We start from the raw sequence: 15445 nt of genomic DNA on the forward strand, positions 1-15445 counted from the left end.
GTAAAAGTCTAGGCAGAGAGTTTAAGTTCTGAAAATGGGACTTCGTCCCATTTTCCATTTTTAACGATTTGGAGCTCGGATTGAGGCGAGTTTTGGGAGATTTTCAGAGAAAACATCGGAGTAAGTGTTCTTAACTCAATTTTGGTTAGATTACCCAAATCCATCACTGTTTTTATCAGTTAATTGAAGATTTAAGTTGGAAAATTTTGAAAACCCTCTTGGATAGATTTAAGGATTTGAGGGTCGAATTGTTATTGGAATTTAGTCATTTTGGTATGGTTAGACTCGTGGTTGAATGGCCATTCATATTTCGTAACCTTTACCGGATTCCAAGACGTGGGCCCCATGGGCGATTTTTGAGCTAATTTCGGATTTTATTAAAAAATATAGTATTTTCTTATGAAATTGATTCATATAATTTTTGTTGACTGTATCGAATTAATTATGAGTAGATACGAGTCGATCGAAGTTGGAAAATCGAGAAAAAGGCATACTACTTGGTTAAATTGGAGCAAGTTGAGGTAAGTGACTTGTCTAACCTTGTGTGGGGGAAATTTTCCTTAGGATTGGTATTGAAGTGATAAATTAAAATATGTTGAAAGTCATGTACATGAGGTGACGAGTGTGTACACGGGCTAAATATGAAAGATTATGTCTTTAAATTGTGTAGATCGTTGTTGCATATCAATTAAATAATTTTACCTTATTATATTCTTCATCATTGATTTAAATGTTTATACTTTAAATTTGCTTGATCTTTTTCTGCTAATTATTTTATCTGTTTAATTGAAATTTGATTTCTTTTATTCGGTGCATTATTTGAAGGTTGATTTTCTTTAAATTAAATATTATTAATATAAATTATTTGACATTTTAAATTTGGAATTTAAGTAACGTATTAAAATTTTGAAATATTATTTTGTTGAGTTATTTATTCCCGAATATTTTGGTGAGATTTTCGTACTCATTGTGATGGAGTCGTGAGCTCTTTATTGTGAAAAAATATTATTGTTGATTTATTTTAGAAAATCGAAATATTTGGGCACTTGAGGTGCAAATTGTGATATATTATGATATTGATACGCATGCGGTGGTATAAGGTTTGAGTGTTAAAACGCATGCGGTGAGATAAGGATGGCTTGATACGCGTGGCTAGCAGGAGAAACTACTAGAAGTCATGCGGTGTGATAAGGATGGCTAAAACACGGGATACTATTTCGGAAAAAATATTTTTTGTTTAAAATAAATCGTGAAGGCTCTCACGGTGATATAAGAAAATGAGATATTATGAATTTATTTATGATTTGGGAGTGCCCTTGTTGATATTGATTTATTGCCGCAGATGCCTTTGATGTAATTGTCATTATTTGGTGTAATTAAAAGAATTCTATTTTGAAAAGAATTCTATTTTGTTTCCACGAGGTATTAATTGTCATTATTTGGTGTAATTAAATGGTGACATACTACTTGATTCATTTCAATCGTCATTTCATCTTATTATATTGTTAAACATTTACCATGCCATTATTTATTTTTCAGTAGGGTCTGACCTGACCTCGTCACTACTCTACTGAGGTTAAGCTTGGCACTTACTGGGTACCGCTGTAGTATACTCATACTATGCTTCTGCACATCTTTTTGTGCAGATCCAGGTACATCATATCAGACCAGGCACCAGTAAACTAGCTATACGAGGAGACTTCGAGGTATATCTGTCACCGTCCGCAGACTCCGGAGTCCCCTTCTATCTTACTATGTTGTCTTCCTTATTTGCTTTAGACTCTAATGTATAGAGACATAGAAAATAAATTCTTAAAAGCTTGTGACTTATTTCTACCGGGTTTTGGGAGTTGTAATTATTTGAATTGTAGTTTATTTATTTCAGATATCTATTATTATTCCGCATTGATAGGCTTACCTAGTCTTAGAGACTATGTGCCATCACGACCTCCTACGGAGGGAATTTGAGGTCGTGACAATTCTACAACCACAACAACAAATATTACAGTGGAAATAAAAATAAATTCTAATAAATTAGAGTGATAGTTCATATGTTTACCTCAAAAATAGGCTATCTTCAGTGTGTGAATAAAAAGGCAGCCCGATGTACTATGCCCCAGGGAAAGGCCGTACCACAAGGGTATTCAGTATGTGAATGAGCTTCACAAATAAGTGGGGCAACACTGCAGGTGTTAAAACCAAAAGATCTGAAGCACATCTTTCAGGTATATTTTATGTAATGACCCGACCGGTTGTTTTGCTTTCTAGAATCCCGTTAACCTAAATAAGACTCCATGTATATGCTTTTACTGTTTTACGACCTGCGAGGACGGTTGGTTCGGATTTGGATAGGTTCGGGTTGAAATTGGAATACTTGGTTCCTTAGTTTGGCTTTTAAAAGGCTAAGTTTGACCTTGGTCAACACTTTTAGTAAACGACTTTGGAATCGGGACTTGATGGTCCTAATAGGTTCATATGATAATCTTGGATTTGGGCATATGTTCGGATCGATTTTTGGATGACCCGAGAGCGTTTCGGCGCTTAATGTTGAAAATTAGCTTATTGAAGGTTTAAAAGTTGTTTAAATTTGATTTGGAGTAGGTTTTGGTGTTATCGAGGTCCTTTTGGGATTCTGAGACTGGTAATAGTTCCGTATGGTGATTTAAGACTTGCACATAAAATTTGGTATCATTTCGAGTAATCTAAGTATGTTTCGGCGCGTTCGGAGCGAATTAGAAACTTGAAGTTCATAAAATCGATTCAATTTGGGTTTAGGGTGTGATTCTTAGTTGCGTTGTTATTTTTCGCGTTTCGAGAGTTCGAGCAGGTCCGCACTGTGTTCATAGACTTGTTGGGGCATTTGGATGGGGTCCCGAGTGGCTCGGGTATGTTTAGGATCACTCGGCGATAAGTTGAAACACCAAATTTTTCTAGTTCTGGTTTCCTTCTTCGCGAACGCGGAAGGACACTCACGTTCGCGATGAAGGATTTTGGGTACTGTGGGCTAGGGTCTTTCGCCCTTCGCATTCGCGTGACTTGGGCCGCGTTCGCGTAGAGGAGTCTGAGTTGGGTGTCCGCTGATCATTCTTCGCGTTCGCGAAGAAGCCCTCGTGTTCGCGTAGGGTAGGCCAAGCAAGCTCCGCGTTCGCGATAGGTAAATTTCCTGGGCCTAGGCCGTTTGCCTTCACGATCGCGAGGCCTCTTCCGTGATCGCGAAGAAGGCAGACCTGGGCAGAAACATTTTAAAAAGGGACTTAGGCCATTTTGGTTTCATTATTTCACTTCTTAGGTGATTTTGGAGCTTTGTAGAGAGGGGTTACAACCTAGCTATTGAAGGTAAGTAATTCCTACCCAACGTAAGTTTAATACATAGATTATGTGTAGATTTTGAACATGTAAGAATTGTGTAAATTATGGGTTTAGTTGGAAAAAAACCTAAGTTTTGGTTTTGATTAAAAAATGGGATTTAAACAGGGAAATGATTACGAAATTGGGTAAAAATCATATATTTGAGTTAGTGAGGTTATGGGTAACATTTATCTTCGAAAATTTCCGGAATCTGGGCACGTGGGCCCGGAGGTAAATTTTAGGAATCTTCCAATTTGGGTTGAGTAATTACTCTAATAGTTTAATTATGAACTTTTGAGCATGTATTGATTAATTTATATAATATTTGAATAGTTTTGGATTGTTCGGCACCGAGTTGAGGCTTTAGAATGAATTTGTGGGCCGGAAAGTGAGCTTTGAGACAAGGTAAGTCTCTTGCCGAACCTTGTAAGAGGAAATTTACCCCATAGGTGATTTAAAAAAATATTTGCTTCTAATTATGGGGGATAAGTACGCACGAGTTGACGAGAGTCCGTGCGTAGCTTCTAATTATGCCCATGCGTAGCTACGTACGCACCAGGTCTTGGCACACACACTAGCAGACTTTATGGTTTTGGAGTATTCTATTGTTATGATTGCACTCAGCTGCTTTCGTTTATTTATTTTAGATTTGTTGTTTCTTAACCTTTTAATCAATGGAATTTAATTACTTGGGAATTTGTTAAAAGAGTAATCACGTGGTTAGTTCATTATTGGCTTGCCTAGCGGTGGAGCTGGCGGCCATCACGGCCTACAGAAGAATTGGGTTGTGACAATATGGTATCAGTGCACTAGGTTCACGTAGGTCTCACAAGTTATGAGCATGCCTAATAGAGTCTTGCAGATCAGTGCAGATACATCCATACTTATATTCGAGAGGCTATAGGGTGTTAGGAAACTATTCTTTCTTCATATCTTATCGTGCAGTTGATGTGGTACTAAGTATCTTTCTCTTATTCTCTCACAGATGGTGAGAACGCTTGCATCGGATATTCCAAACCATGGGGGAGCTGCTCCCCCTGTTACTAGAGGCCGAGGGAGGGCTTCAACCCATGGTAGAGGACGAAGACGTCCCAGAGTTGCTCCAGCTATTCCACCAGTGGATCTAGTAGAGGATCCTATCACCGAGGAGCAGGGCGAGGTGCCGGGAGCAGAGCCAGCCCCGGCGGATTTCATGTCCGCGCAAAGATTCCAGGAGGTCATGGACCGTATGCTGCGGTTCATGGACTCTATGACTCAGGCTGGTTTATTTCCAGCAGACCAAGCCACATCTCAGGTGTGAGGGGGAGTACAGACCCCTACCGCTCAGGCTCCTGGGCATGTAACTACTATATATCAAACCCCAGGTGCACTACCCGTGGGTGGAGCCTAGCCAGTAGCGACAGATATACCTGAACCCCGACCAACTGTGACCAGCGAGCCGCAGAAGCTACTGGACATATGGACCATGCTTCATCCCCTTGTCTTCGGAGGTGAGCGACATGAAGACCCCTAGGACTTTATTGATTGGTGCAGAGACAAACTGCACAACATGAGGATATTGGAGTCCCATGGGGTGGACTTTACCACTTTCTAGCTGAAGGGTAGGGCCCGTAGGTGGTGGCAGTCGTATCTCCTCGGCAGACCAGCAGATTCTTCTCCCATGACTTGGGAACGGTTCACCCGTATTTTTCTGGACAAGTATATTCTGCCCTCTCAGAGGGAAGAGTTGTGGTTTCAGTTCGAGCAGCTCTAGCAGGGTCAGATGTCAGTGACCGACTATAAGGCAATATTCTCTGAGTTGTCTCGCCTTTCACTTATGAATCTTCCTACCGACGCAGAGAGGGTGCGGAGGTTTGTTGCAGGTTTGCACTCTGGCATTCAGGCCACTATGGCCCGAGAGGTTGAGATGAGGACTTTTTACAAGCTAGTTGTAGAGATAGCTTGGAGGATTAAGAGTGTACGTCAGCGTAGCCAGGAGCAGGCTATGAGGGATAAGCGGTTTCAGAGGTGCCTCGACTGGGGACAGAGGTCAGTTAGTGAGGGGTCATTCTAGCAGGCCCACATATCCAGCATCGCCGCCTCCTCGAGCCGCTCCGGTGTGACCTTATTTCAGCACCATGCCAGAGAGTTCCTACCATCCACCAGCTATTCAGGGTTCCACCAGTGGGTATTCATGCCATCAGGGTCAGACTTCAGGTCAGTAGTCCATCGTACCGAGAGGTTGTTTCGAGTGCAAGGATCTCAGTCATGTGCGGAGGTTCTGCCTCAGGCTTCGGGGAAAGACAGTGCAGCAAGGTCAGCAACCTATGATTACAGCACCAGCTGCCCCACCAGTCGTCCGGCCGCCCAGAGGTGGAGGGCAGGTGGGTAGGGGTCATCCTAGAGGTGGAGGCCTAGTCAGGTGGTGCTCTAGCAAGATTCTATGCTTTTCCGTCCAGACCAGATATAGTGGCCTCAGATATCGTGATCACATGTACTATTTCTATCTGCGGTCAGGATGCTTTAGTACTATTTGATCCAGGGTCTACTATTCATATATTTTATCTCTGTTTGCTCATTTCCTGGGTGTTTCTCATGAGTCCTTGGGTACTCATATTTATGTATCCACTCCTATGGACGATTCCATTGTTGTGGATTGGATCTATCAGTCCTGCATTGTTACTTTCTGTGGTTACGATACTAGAGCAGATCTTCTGTTGCTCGATATGACCGACTTTGAGGTCATCCTGGGCATGGACTGGTTATCTCCATATCACGCCATCCTTGATTGTCATGCCAATACTTTTACCTTGGCACTGCTAGAGTTGCCTAGATTGGAGTGGAAGGGTTCGTCTGTCAGTACATCTAGTCGGGTTATCTCTTTTCTAAAGGCTCGACACATGGTCGAAAAGGGTTATTTGGCTTATCTAGCCTATGTTCGGGATACAACTACAGAGACTCCGACGATTGATTCAGTGCCCGTAGTCAGGGAGTTCTCTGATGTGTTCCCTTCTGATCTCCCAGGCATGCCACCAGATCGTGATGTTGATTTCTGTATTGATTTGGCTCCAAGTACCTAGCATGTCTCTATTCCACCATATTGTATGGCTCTGAAAGAGTTGAAAGAGTTGAAGGAACAACTTGAGGAGTTGCTAGAAAAGGGGTTGGTCAGACCGAGTGTATCACCTTGGGGTACACCAGTGTTATTTGTGAAGAAGAAATATGGGACTATGCGGATGTGCATTGATTATCGCCAGTTGAACAAAGTTACCATCAAGAATAAGTACATGTTGTCGTGTATTGATGATTTGTTTGACCAGTTGCAGGGTGCCAGGATGTTCTCTAAGATTGACTTCAGATCGAGGTACCATCGGTTGAAGATTCATGATTTAGATGTTCCGAAGACGGCTTTACGGACTAGATACGACCATTATGAGTTTCTAGTGATGTCCTTCGATTTGACTAACGCCCAGGCGGTGTTCATAGATTTGATGAACCGAATGTTTAGGCCGTATATTGATTCGTTTATCATTGTCTTCATTGATGACATTTTGATCTACTCGCGTAGCATGGAGGAGCACGAGCGGCATTTGAGAGTGGTGCTTCAGACCTTGCAGGAACAGAAGCTATGTGCTAAGTTCTCCAAGTGTGAGTTTTGGCTAGATTCTGTAGCATTATTGGGGCATGTTGTATCAGACGACGATATTACAGTAGATCCCAAGAAGATCGAGGTAGTTCAGAGTTGTCCTCGTCCTACCACAGTGACTAAGATCAGGAGCTTTTTGGGGTTAGCAGGTTATTATCGCCGGTTTGTGGAGGGCTCCTCATCTATTGTAGCACCTTTAACTAAATTGACCCGGAAGGGTGCTCCGTTACGATGGTCCGATGATTGTGAGGCGAGCTTTCAGAAGCTCAAGACTGGATTTACTTCAGCACCAGTGTTAGTGTTGCCTTCTGGTTCATGGATGTATACCGTGTATTGTAATGCTTCACAGATTGGTTTAGGTTATGTATTGATGTATGAGGGGCCAGTTTTGCATATGCTTCACGTCAGCTGAAGCCCCACGAGAAGAATTACCATGTAAACTATTTAGAGTTGGTTGTAATTGTTCATGCACTTAAGATCTAGAGGCATTATCTTTATGGGGTGTCCTATGAGGTTTACACCGATCATCGCAGCTTGCAGCATTTGTTCAAGCAGAGGGATCTCAATTTGAGGCAGCGCAAGTGGTTTGAGTTACTAAAGGAGTATGACATTACCATCCTTTATCATCCGGGTAAGGCGAATGTAGTTGCGGATGCCTTGAGCAGAAAGGCGGAGAGTATGGGTGCTTTGACATTCATTTCAGTAGAGGAGAGGCTACTAGCTTTGGACATTCAGTCCTTGGCTAACAGACTTGTGAGGTTGGATATTTCAGATCCCAACCGAGTTCTTGCATGCGTCGTTGCTCAGTCTTCACTATTTGAGCAAATCAAGGCTCGTCAGTTTGATGATCCACACTTGTTGGTTCTTAGGGAGACGGTACTACAAGGTGGTGCCAAGGAGGTTACTATTGGTGAGGATGGTGTTCTGCGACTCCAGGGCCGCCTATGTGTTCCTAATGTTGATGGCTTGAGGGAGAAGATCATAGAGGAGGCACACAGTTCTCGGTATTCTATTCACCCAAGTGCTACGAAGATGTATCGCGGCCTGAGGCAACATTATTGGTGGCGGCGGATGAAGAAGGACATAGTTGAGTATGTAGCGAGGTGCCTAAATTGTCAGCAGGTCAAGTATGAGCATCAGAGGCCAGGTGGCCTACTCCAGTAAATGACTATACCTGAGTGGAAATAAGAGAGCATTACTATGGACTTCGTAGTTGGGTTACCGCGGACCTTGAGGAAGATTGATGCAGTCTGGGTCATTGTCGACAGGTTGACCAAGTCGGCACACTTTATTCCGGTTGTGACTACGCATTCTTCAGAAAGATTGGCCCATATTTACATTCAGGAGATTGTTCGGTTACATGGTGTGTATGTTTCCATCATATCAGATAGAGGACCTCAGTTTACTTTGCATTTTTGGAGAGTACTACAACGCGAGTTGGGGACCTGAGTAGAGCTCATCACGACCTTTCATCCGCAGACCGATGGGCAGTCGGAGTGGATAATTCAGATCTTGGAGGATATGCTTAGAGCATGTGTGATTGACTTCGGAGGGCAGCGGGATCAATTCTTTCCTTTGGCCGAGTTTGCTTACAACAAGAATTACCAGTCTAGCATCGAGATGGATCCATTTGAGGCTTTATATGGTCGGCTATGTTGTTCGCCCATTGGATGGTTTGAGCCCAGCAAGGCTAAGTTATATGGTACTGATTTGGTGAAGGACGCCTTGGAAAAGGTAAACTTGATTCAGGAACGACTTTGCACATCACAGTCAAGACAGAAGAGTTACGCGGATAAGAAGGCACGTGATTTATCATTTATGGTGGGCGAGAAAGTTCTCTTGAAGGTCTCACTGATGTAGGGAATCATGAGGTTAGGGAAGAAGTGCAAGTTGAGCCCAAGGTTTATAGGTCCATCTGAGGTGTTGAGACGAGTTGGGGATGTTGTTTATGAGCTTGCTTTGCCTCCGAGCCTATCGAGAGTTTATCCGATATTTCACGTGTCTATGCTCCAGAGGTATCATGCCGACAGGTCGAATGTGTTAGACTTTAGCACGGTTCAACTAGATGAGAGTTTGGGTTATGAGGAGGAGCCAGATGCCATTATTGATAGGCAGGTTTGCCAATTGAGGTCCAAGAAGATTTCTGTGGTAAAGGTTCAATAGAGGGGCCAACCAGTCGAGGAGGCGACTTGGGAGGCCGAGGAGGACATACGGAGCAAATATCCACACTTATTCGGCACTCCAGGTATGATTCTAGACCCGTTCGAGGACGAACGTTTGTTTAAGAGGTGGAGAATATAACGACCCGACCGGTCGTTTTGCTTTCTAGAACCCCGCTCCCATAAATAAGACTCTCCGTATGTGTTTTTACTGTTTTACGACATGCAGGGATGGTTGGTTCGGATTTGGATGGGTTTGGGTTGAAATAGGAATACTTGGTTCCTTAGTTTGGCTTTTAAAAGGCTAAGTTTGACCTTGGTCAACACTTTTAGTAAACGACCTCGAAATCGGGATTTGACGGTCCCAATAGGTTCGTATGATAATTTTGGACTTGGGCGTATGTTCGGATCGGGTTTTGGATGACCCTGGAGCGTTTCGGCGCTTAATGTTGAAAATTGGCTTATTGAAGGTTTAAAAGTTTTTTAAATTTGGTTTGGAGTAGGTTTTAGTGTTATCGAGGTCCATTTAGGATTCTGAACCTGAGAATAGTTCTGTATGGTGATTTAAGACTTGCACGTAAAATTTGGTGTCATTCCGAGTAGTCTAAGTATGTTTCGGTGCGTTCAGAGCGAATTGAAAACTTGAAGTTCATAATTCAATTCAATTTGGTTTTGGGATGTGATTCTTAGTTTCATTGTTGTTTTTCGTGTTTTGAGAGTTCGAGCAGGTCTGTATTATGTTCATGGACTTGTTGGTACATTTGGATGGGATCCTGAGTGGCTCGGGTGTGTTTCGGACCACTCAGAGCTAAGTTGAAACACCATGTTTTTCCAGTTCTAGTTTTCTTCTTTACGAACGCAGAAGGACCCTCGCGTTCGCGATGAAAGATTTGGGGTACTATGGGCTGGGGGATTTTGCCCCTTTGCGTGACCTGGGTCGCGTTCGCGTAGAGGAGGCTGAGCTGGGTGGTCGTTGATCATTCTTCGCGTTCACGAAGAAGCCCTCTCGTTCGCGTAGGGTAGGCCAAGCAAGCCTCCATGTTCGTGAGGCTCATATCGCGTTCGCGATGGGCAAATTTCCCGGGCCTGGGCCGTTTGCCTTCGCAATTGCGAGGCCTCTTCCGCGATCGCGAAAAAGGCAAACCTAAGAAGAAACATTTTAAAACGGGACTTAGGCCATTTTTGGGTTCATTATTTCACTTCTTAGGCGATTTTGGAGCTTTGTGGAGAGGGGTTTCAACCTAGCTATTTAAGGTAAGTAATTTCTACCTAATGTAAGTTTAATACATAGATTATGGGTAGATTTTAACATGTAAAAATTATAAAAATTATGGGTTTATTTAAAAAAAACCTAGGTTTTGATAAAAAAGAAAAAGGGATTTAACCACGGAAATGATTATGAAATTGGGTAAAAATTATGGATTTGATTTAGTGAGGTTATGGGTAACATTTATCTTCGAAAATTTTCGAAATCTGGGTCCGCGGGTGAATTTTAGGAATCTTCTAATTTGGATTGGGTAATTATTCTAATAGTTTAATTATGAACTTTTGAACATTTATTGATTAATTTATATAACATTTGACTAATTTTGGATTGTTTGGCACCGAGTTGAGGCTTTAGAACGAATTTGTAGTCCGAAAAGTGAGCTTTGAGACGAGGTAAGTCTCCTGCCTAACCTTGTAAGAGAGAATTTACCCCATAGATGATTTAAAGTAATATTTGCTTCTAATTATGGGGGCTACGTACGCACGAGGTGACGAGAGTCCGTGCGTAGCTACTAATTATGCCTATGTCCGGGTAGTTTAGGACCTGAATCATGAATTAAAGTGCCAAAATTATATTGGAACTTGTTAGAAGAATTGTAAGAGACCAAATTTCACTTACTTGAATTTTGAGTGGATTACTTGACCGTTAATGGAATTTTTGTTTCATTGTGTATTAGCCTTGTAATAACTTTTAAGCCAAATGTTTATAAAGTATCCTCTCTTCTTGTGGAGCGGGTCGAACACCTCGGCAGTAGATAGATGCATCTATGGTTCGTGTCGCACGACCCTCGGCAGTGTACTCGTTATTCTTAATCGGGTCATACAACCTCGGCATAATCGTGCGTGATAATACTTGGGGCTTTATCATGTGTGAAGGAATTATTTTATTTCCTGGTTGTTATTGAATTGCTGTAATTATATACATAACACATGCTTATTTAGAGCTTCTTTATTGTTATTATTAGCCCATAGTAAGTGTCGATGTCCGCCTCTCGTTACTACTTTTTCGAGGTTAGACTTGATACTTATTGGGTACATATTATTTATGTACTCGCATTTCACTTCTGCACTGACTGTGCAGGATCTGAGGCAGGTGCATCTGGCGATCACATCGGCGTGCATCCCCATTGCCTGGAGTCCTAGTGGTGAGCTGCTTCCTGAGCCGTTCTGCAGCACCTAGAGTCTCTCCCTTGCATTTATTTCTGTCTATTTTCATTTCAGACAGTAGCTATAGTTTTGTATAATCTATTAGTGCTCATACACTTGTGACACAATATCTTAGCACACACACTAGCAGACTTTATGATTTTAGATTATTCTATTATTATGATTGCACTCAGTTGCTTTCGTTTATTTATTTTAGATTTGTTGTTTCTTAACCTTTTAATCAATGAGATTTAATTACTTGAGAATTTATTAAAAGAGTAATCACGTGTTTAGTTCACTGTTGGCTTGCCTAACGGCGGAGCTGGGTGCCATCACGGCCTACAGGAGAATTGAGTCGTGACATTTTATTAGCGGGATGGACATCACCTTTTTTTACACACAAAAAAAGACATTGTTTACCATAAAAAAAATGCTTACTTTGTCGAAGTCACTGGTTTAATAAGCCTTCTCCATTTCCCTGCCTAATTCCATCAAACGCCAGAACCAATCTCGCTCAATTGAATAAGGTAAATTAAAACATTGTTAAAGTCTGGCCTTTTCTACAATATATTAGATAACCTCTTTCAGCTAGTAATATAGGCAACATTTGTTATCTATACATCATTTTGTTTCACCTACTTCCTGTGCTTCTTCTCTTTTTCGCTTTTCTAAGGCCTTACCTAAGGCTGCACCATTCAAGAAAATAAGAGAAAAAAGGGAAAAACAAAAACTTAGATAAAGATCAGAAGGTGAAAATTCAACCACACAAAACACACACATTATGGGTCGATGTGATCATGAAAAGAATGGGTCGATAAGATATCTTTGGACTCAGATAGAGAAGATGATTGACCCTGTGACGGAATTTTCGGGGCCAAAAGTTGGTTTAGAGGAAGCTTTTGTTTGGGAGATTTTAAACGAAAAGAGAAAAGGGTTTTTAAACTAATAATGCAAAATTAAAACGAAATTATTGAGGAAGAAAATTCTTCGGAGAACATAAAAAGCACAAAGGAAATAAATTAGGGTATTACCTGCTGAAGTTATTCTCCGTAAGTAGAGAGATGCGAAGCGAATTGTTCAACGCCAACTTATCTCCTCCGCTTTGTATTTTTTTAAAATCAAACTACTTAAGATTCCAACAAAACTACCCAAATATTTCTGAATTTTCGGTGACGAATTCGAGTTCCAAGTGTGGGTAGGAGAAAGAGAGTAGAAGAAATTGTCGAAGAATGTGACTTTTCAATATAGGAAGAGACTATTCAACTAGGAAAATAACTTTTGGGTATTTCTTTTAAACTATTACATCAAACCTAATTATTTAAAGGCAAATAAATGAGAAAATAGATAAATAGTCATTCCTGCCTTACATAGAGCCCGTTTGGACACAAGAATTATTTTTTTTCCAAAAAAAATTTACTTTTTTCGAAATCATCGTTTATTCATAAAATTTTTAATTTTCACTTGAAGATATATTTTGAAAATTTTCAAAAATTTAAAAAACTCTAAAAAGCTATTTTTCAAAATTTTCACTCACAAAACTTCAAAAACAACCCAAAATTATATTCATGTCCAAACATAACTCTAAATTTCAATACCATTTTCACTTAGAAAATTTTCTCCCTATTTTGGAATTTTATAATTCTTATGTCCAAACGCCCACATAATGTCACATCACCTCTCTTATGCCCCTCAATTATAAATATATATATAGATTAATTATTTTATAAATTGCAAAAATCTAATCAATCAATTAATTTTTTTATGTGCTACTCTTTATTTGTCAAACTAAAAGTTGAACAACTGCTTAGTTGCATATTTGCATAAGTATATTTTTTTCTCCATGTCTAATTAAACAGTATCAAATAAACTGTTATCAACGAACATGATATTTTTCCTCTATTGTGTTGTGAGGATGTTTGTTGGCCACGCCTCACATGCAGGTAAGTCTCCTAACCCTGACTCTCAAATTAAGCAAACCTCGGTATTTGTTAGTAATCAAATCCCTAAGGAAAATACTAGTAATAAACAATGGAATTCTATTGTTATTAAGCACTCTAATAAATTCGACACCCTTCAGTTAGAGGAACTCAAGCCTCTAAATGACCTAGAAGAACAAGCCCACTTTTTACAAAGCCCAACCCCCGCATTCCAGCACTTAAGCCCACCTGATCATTCTCCACTATGAACAATCCAAATACCATGCAATAAATAACACTACCCACATGGATTCAACAGCAACAACTCACCACTACATCACCCACACCACTCCACGTCAACAGACCTATCTACTCCACTAGCCCTACTAACCACAATCCAATATCTTCATCCCTTCAGAATTCCAAGAAAAATCATCACCATGTTAACCCTCTCATATACAAAAACCCCCACGTGCAAGTAGAAAATCCAGAACTGGCACACACTATACTAACAAATACCCATACTACATCAAATACCACCATACACTCAAGCCACCACCACTGCTCACCGCTAAACCTCACCACTCCATGCCCTACAAATAATATTCCACAATCATTACAAGCCACTACTACCCAAAAATTATCCTCCGTCTCTATAAACCATGCATCAATTCCCCTTTCTATTCTCTCACAGATCATACCCACCATTTCGTCCACCCAGCACTCCTCCTCGTTACCACTATCTCCAGCAAACACTCTCCACAATGAATCCCAACTCCAGGATATTCACTTCCCAAACACCCCAGGCGGAGATAGTGCCCACCTCATGGTTGGAGGTGGGACTTCAAGACCATGCTCTCATTTTTACGTTGGAAGTGAACGGGCAGGAGGTCACGATACTTCTCACCAACCCAATGGACCTAGCCCAAATAGTCACAGAAGGGATCCGTCTAGCGACGAACATCTATGGCTGGTACCACTGGTCTATGATGCAAGCACCATATCTAGCACCATACCAACCACTACCAAACCTTGCCCCATACTGGGATCCCTCACAACTACACCCACACATTCTCCAACTTCCATTTTACCTGACACCACCTCTACTTCCCAAACTCCCTGGATACAACCATACGTCATCCCACATATGAACTTCTCCCCAGCAACATCACTCCTAGGTCCACACAACCAAATACCCCCTCCCTGCCGAGCACACCACCCTCTCCCAATCACGCAGAACCAAATGACAACCTCCAACGGGAAATAGCAGTAGCACAAGAACTCTACAGGAACACACGACCGGAACCACTAAGGTTAGTCGGAATAAAAAATTTTGTAGCAAAAAGGAGTACGCAAAAAGTTTTCATCTAAATTGTCCTCCCAATCTGCACACATGCTCCTTACGCATAATGGCCACCACAAATCGGGCAGTGAGCAAATATGCAGCGGTGCTGATTTCCTCACTTCATATCCAGTTAATGAAGTGAGGAATGACCAAACAACTCCCACACAGGATCAAACCATGCAGACTTCAAATAATATGAATATGAACTTTATAGTGTGGAACTGCACGGGTGCACAGTCACCTGACTTTCGCAGAAACTTTAGGTCCCTCTTGGACTACCATCGCCCGACACTAGTTGCACTTTTGGAAAACCACCTAGCTGACCATCAAGATCTTAGGGCAGATTTTCAATTCTCTGACATGGCTCAGGTACCTGCTGTGGGCCACTCTGGTGCAATAGTCCTATTATGGCACCGTGAAACACTTATAGTGGATATTATTGCCACCACTCAGCAAGAAGTTCACTGCATGATCAAGGTATGTCCTTACCCTCAAAACTGGTTATTTTCTGCAGTATACACTAGCACTAACTATCAAGATAGGCATGTATTATGGCAAAATCTTAAGGCTATAAAGGATCTATTCAAGGGTCCATGGATAATAGTAAGAGATTTTAATGAGATCCTTTCAACATCACACA

This window comes from Nicotiana tomentosiformis, chromosome 2 (assembly GCF_000390325.3).
Source record: "Nicotiana tomentosiformis chromosome 2, ASM39032v3, whole genome shotgun sequence".
Classification (NCBI taxonomy): Eukaryota; Viridiplantae; Streptophyta; class Magnoliopsida; order Solanales; family Solanaceae; genus Nicotiana; species Nicotiana tomentosiformis.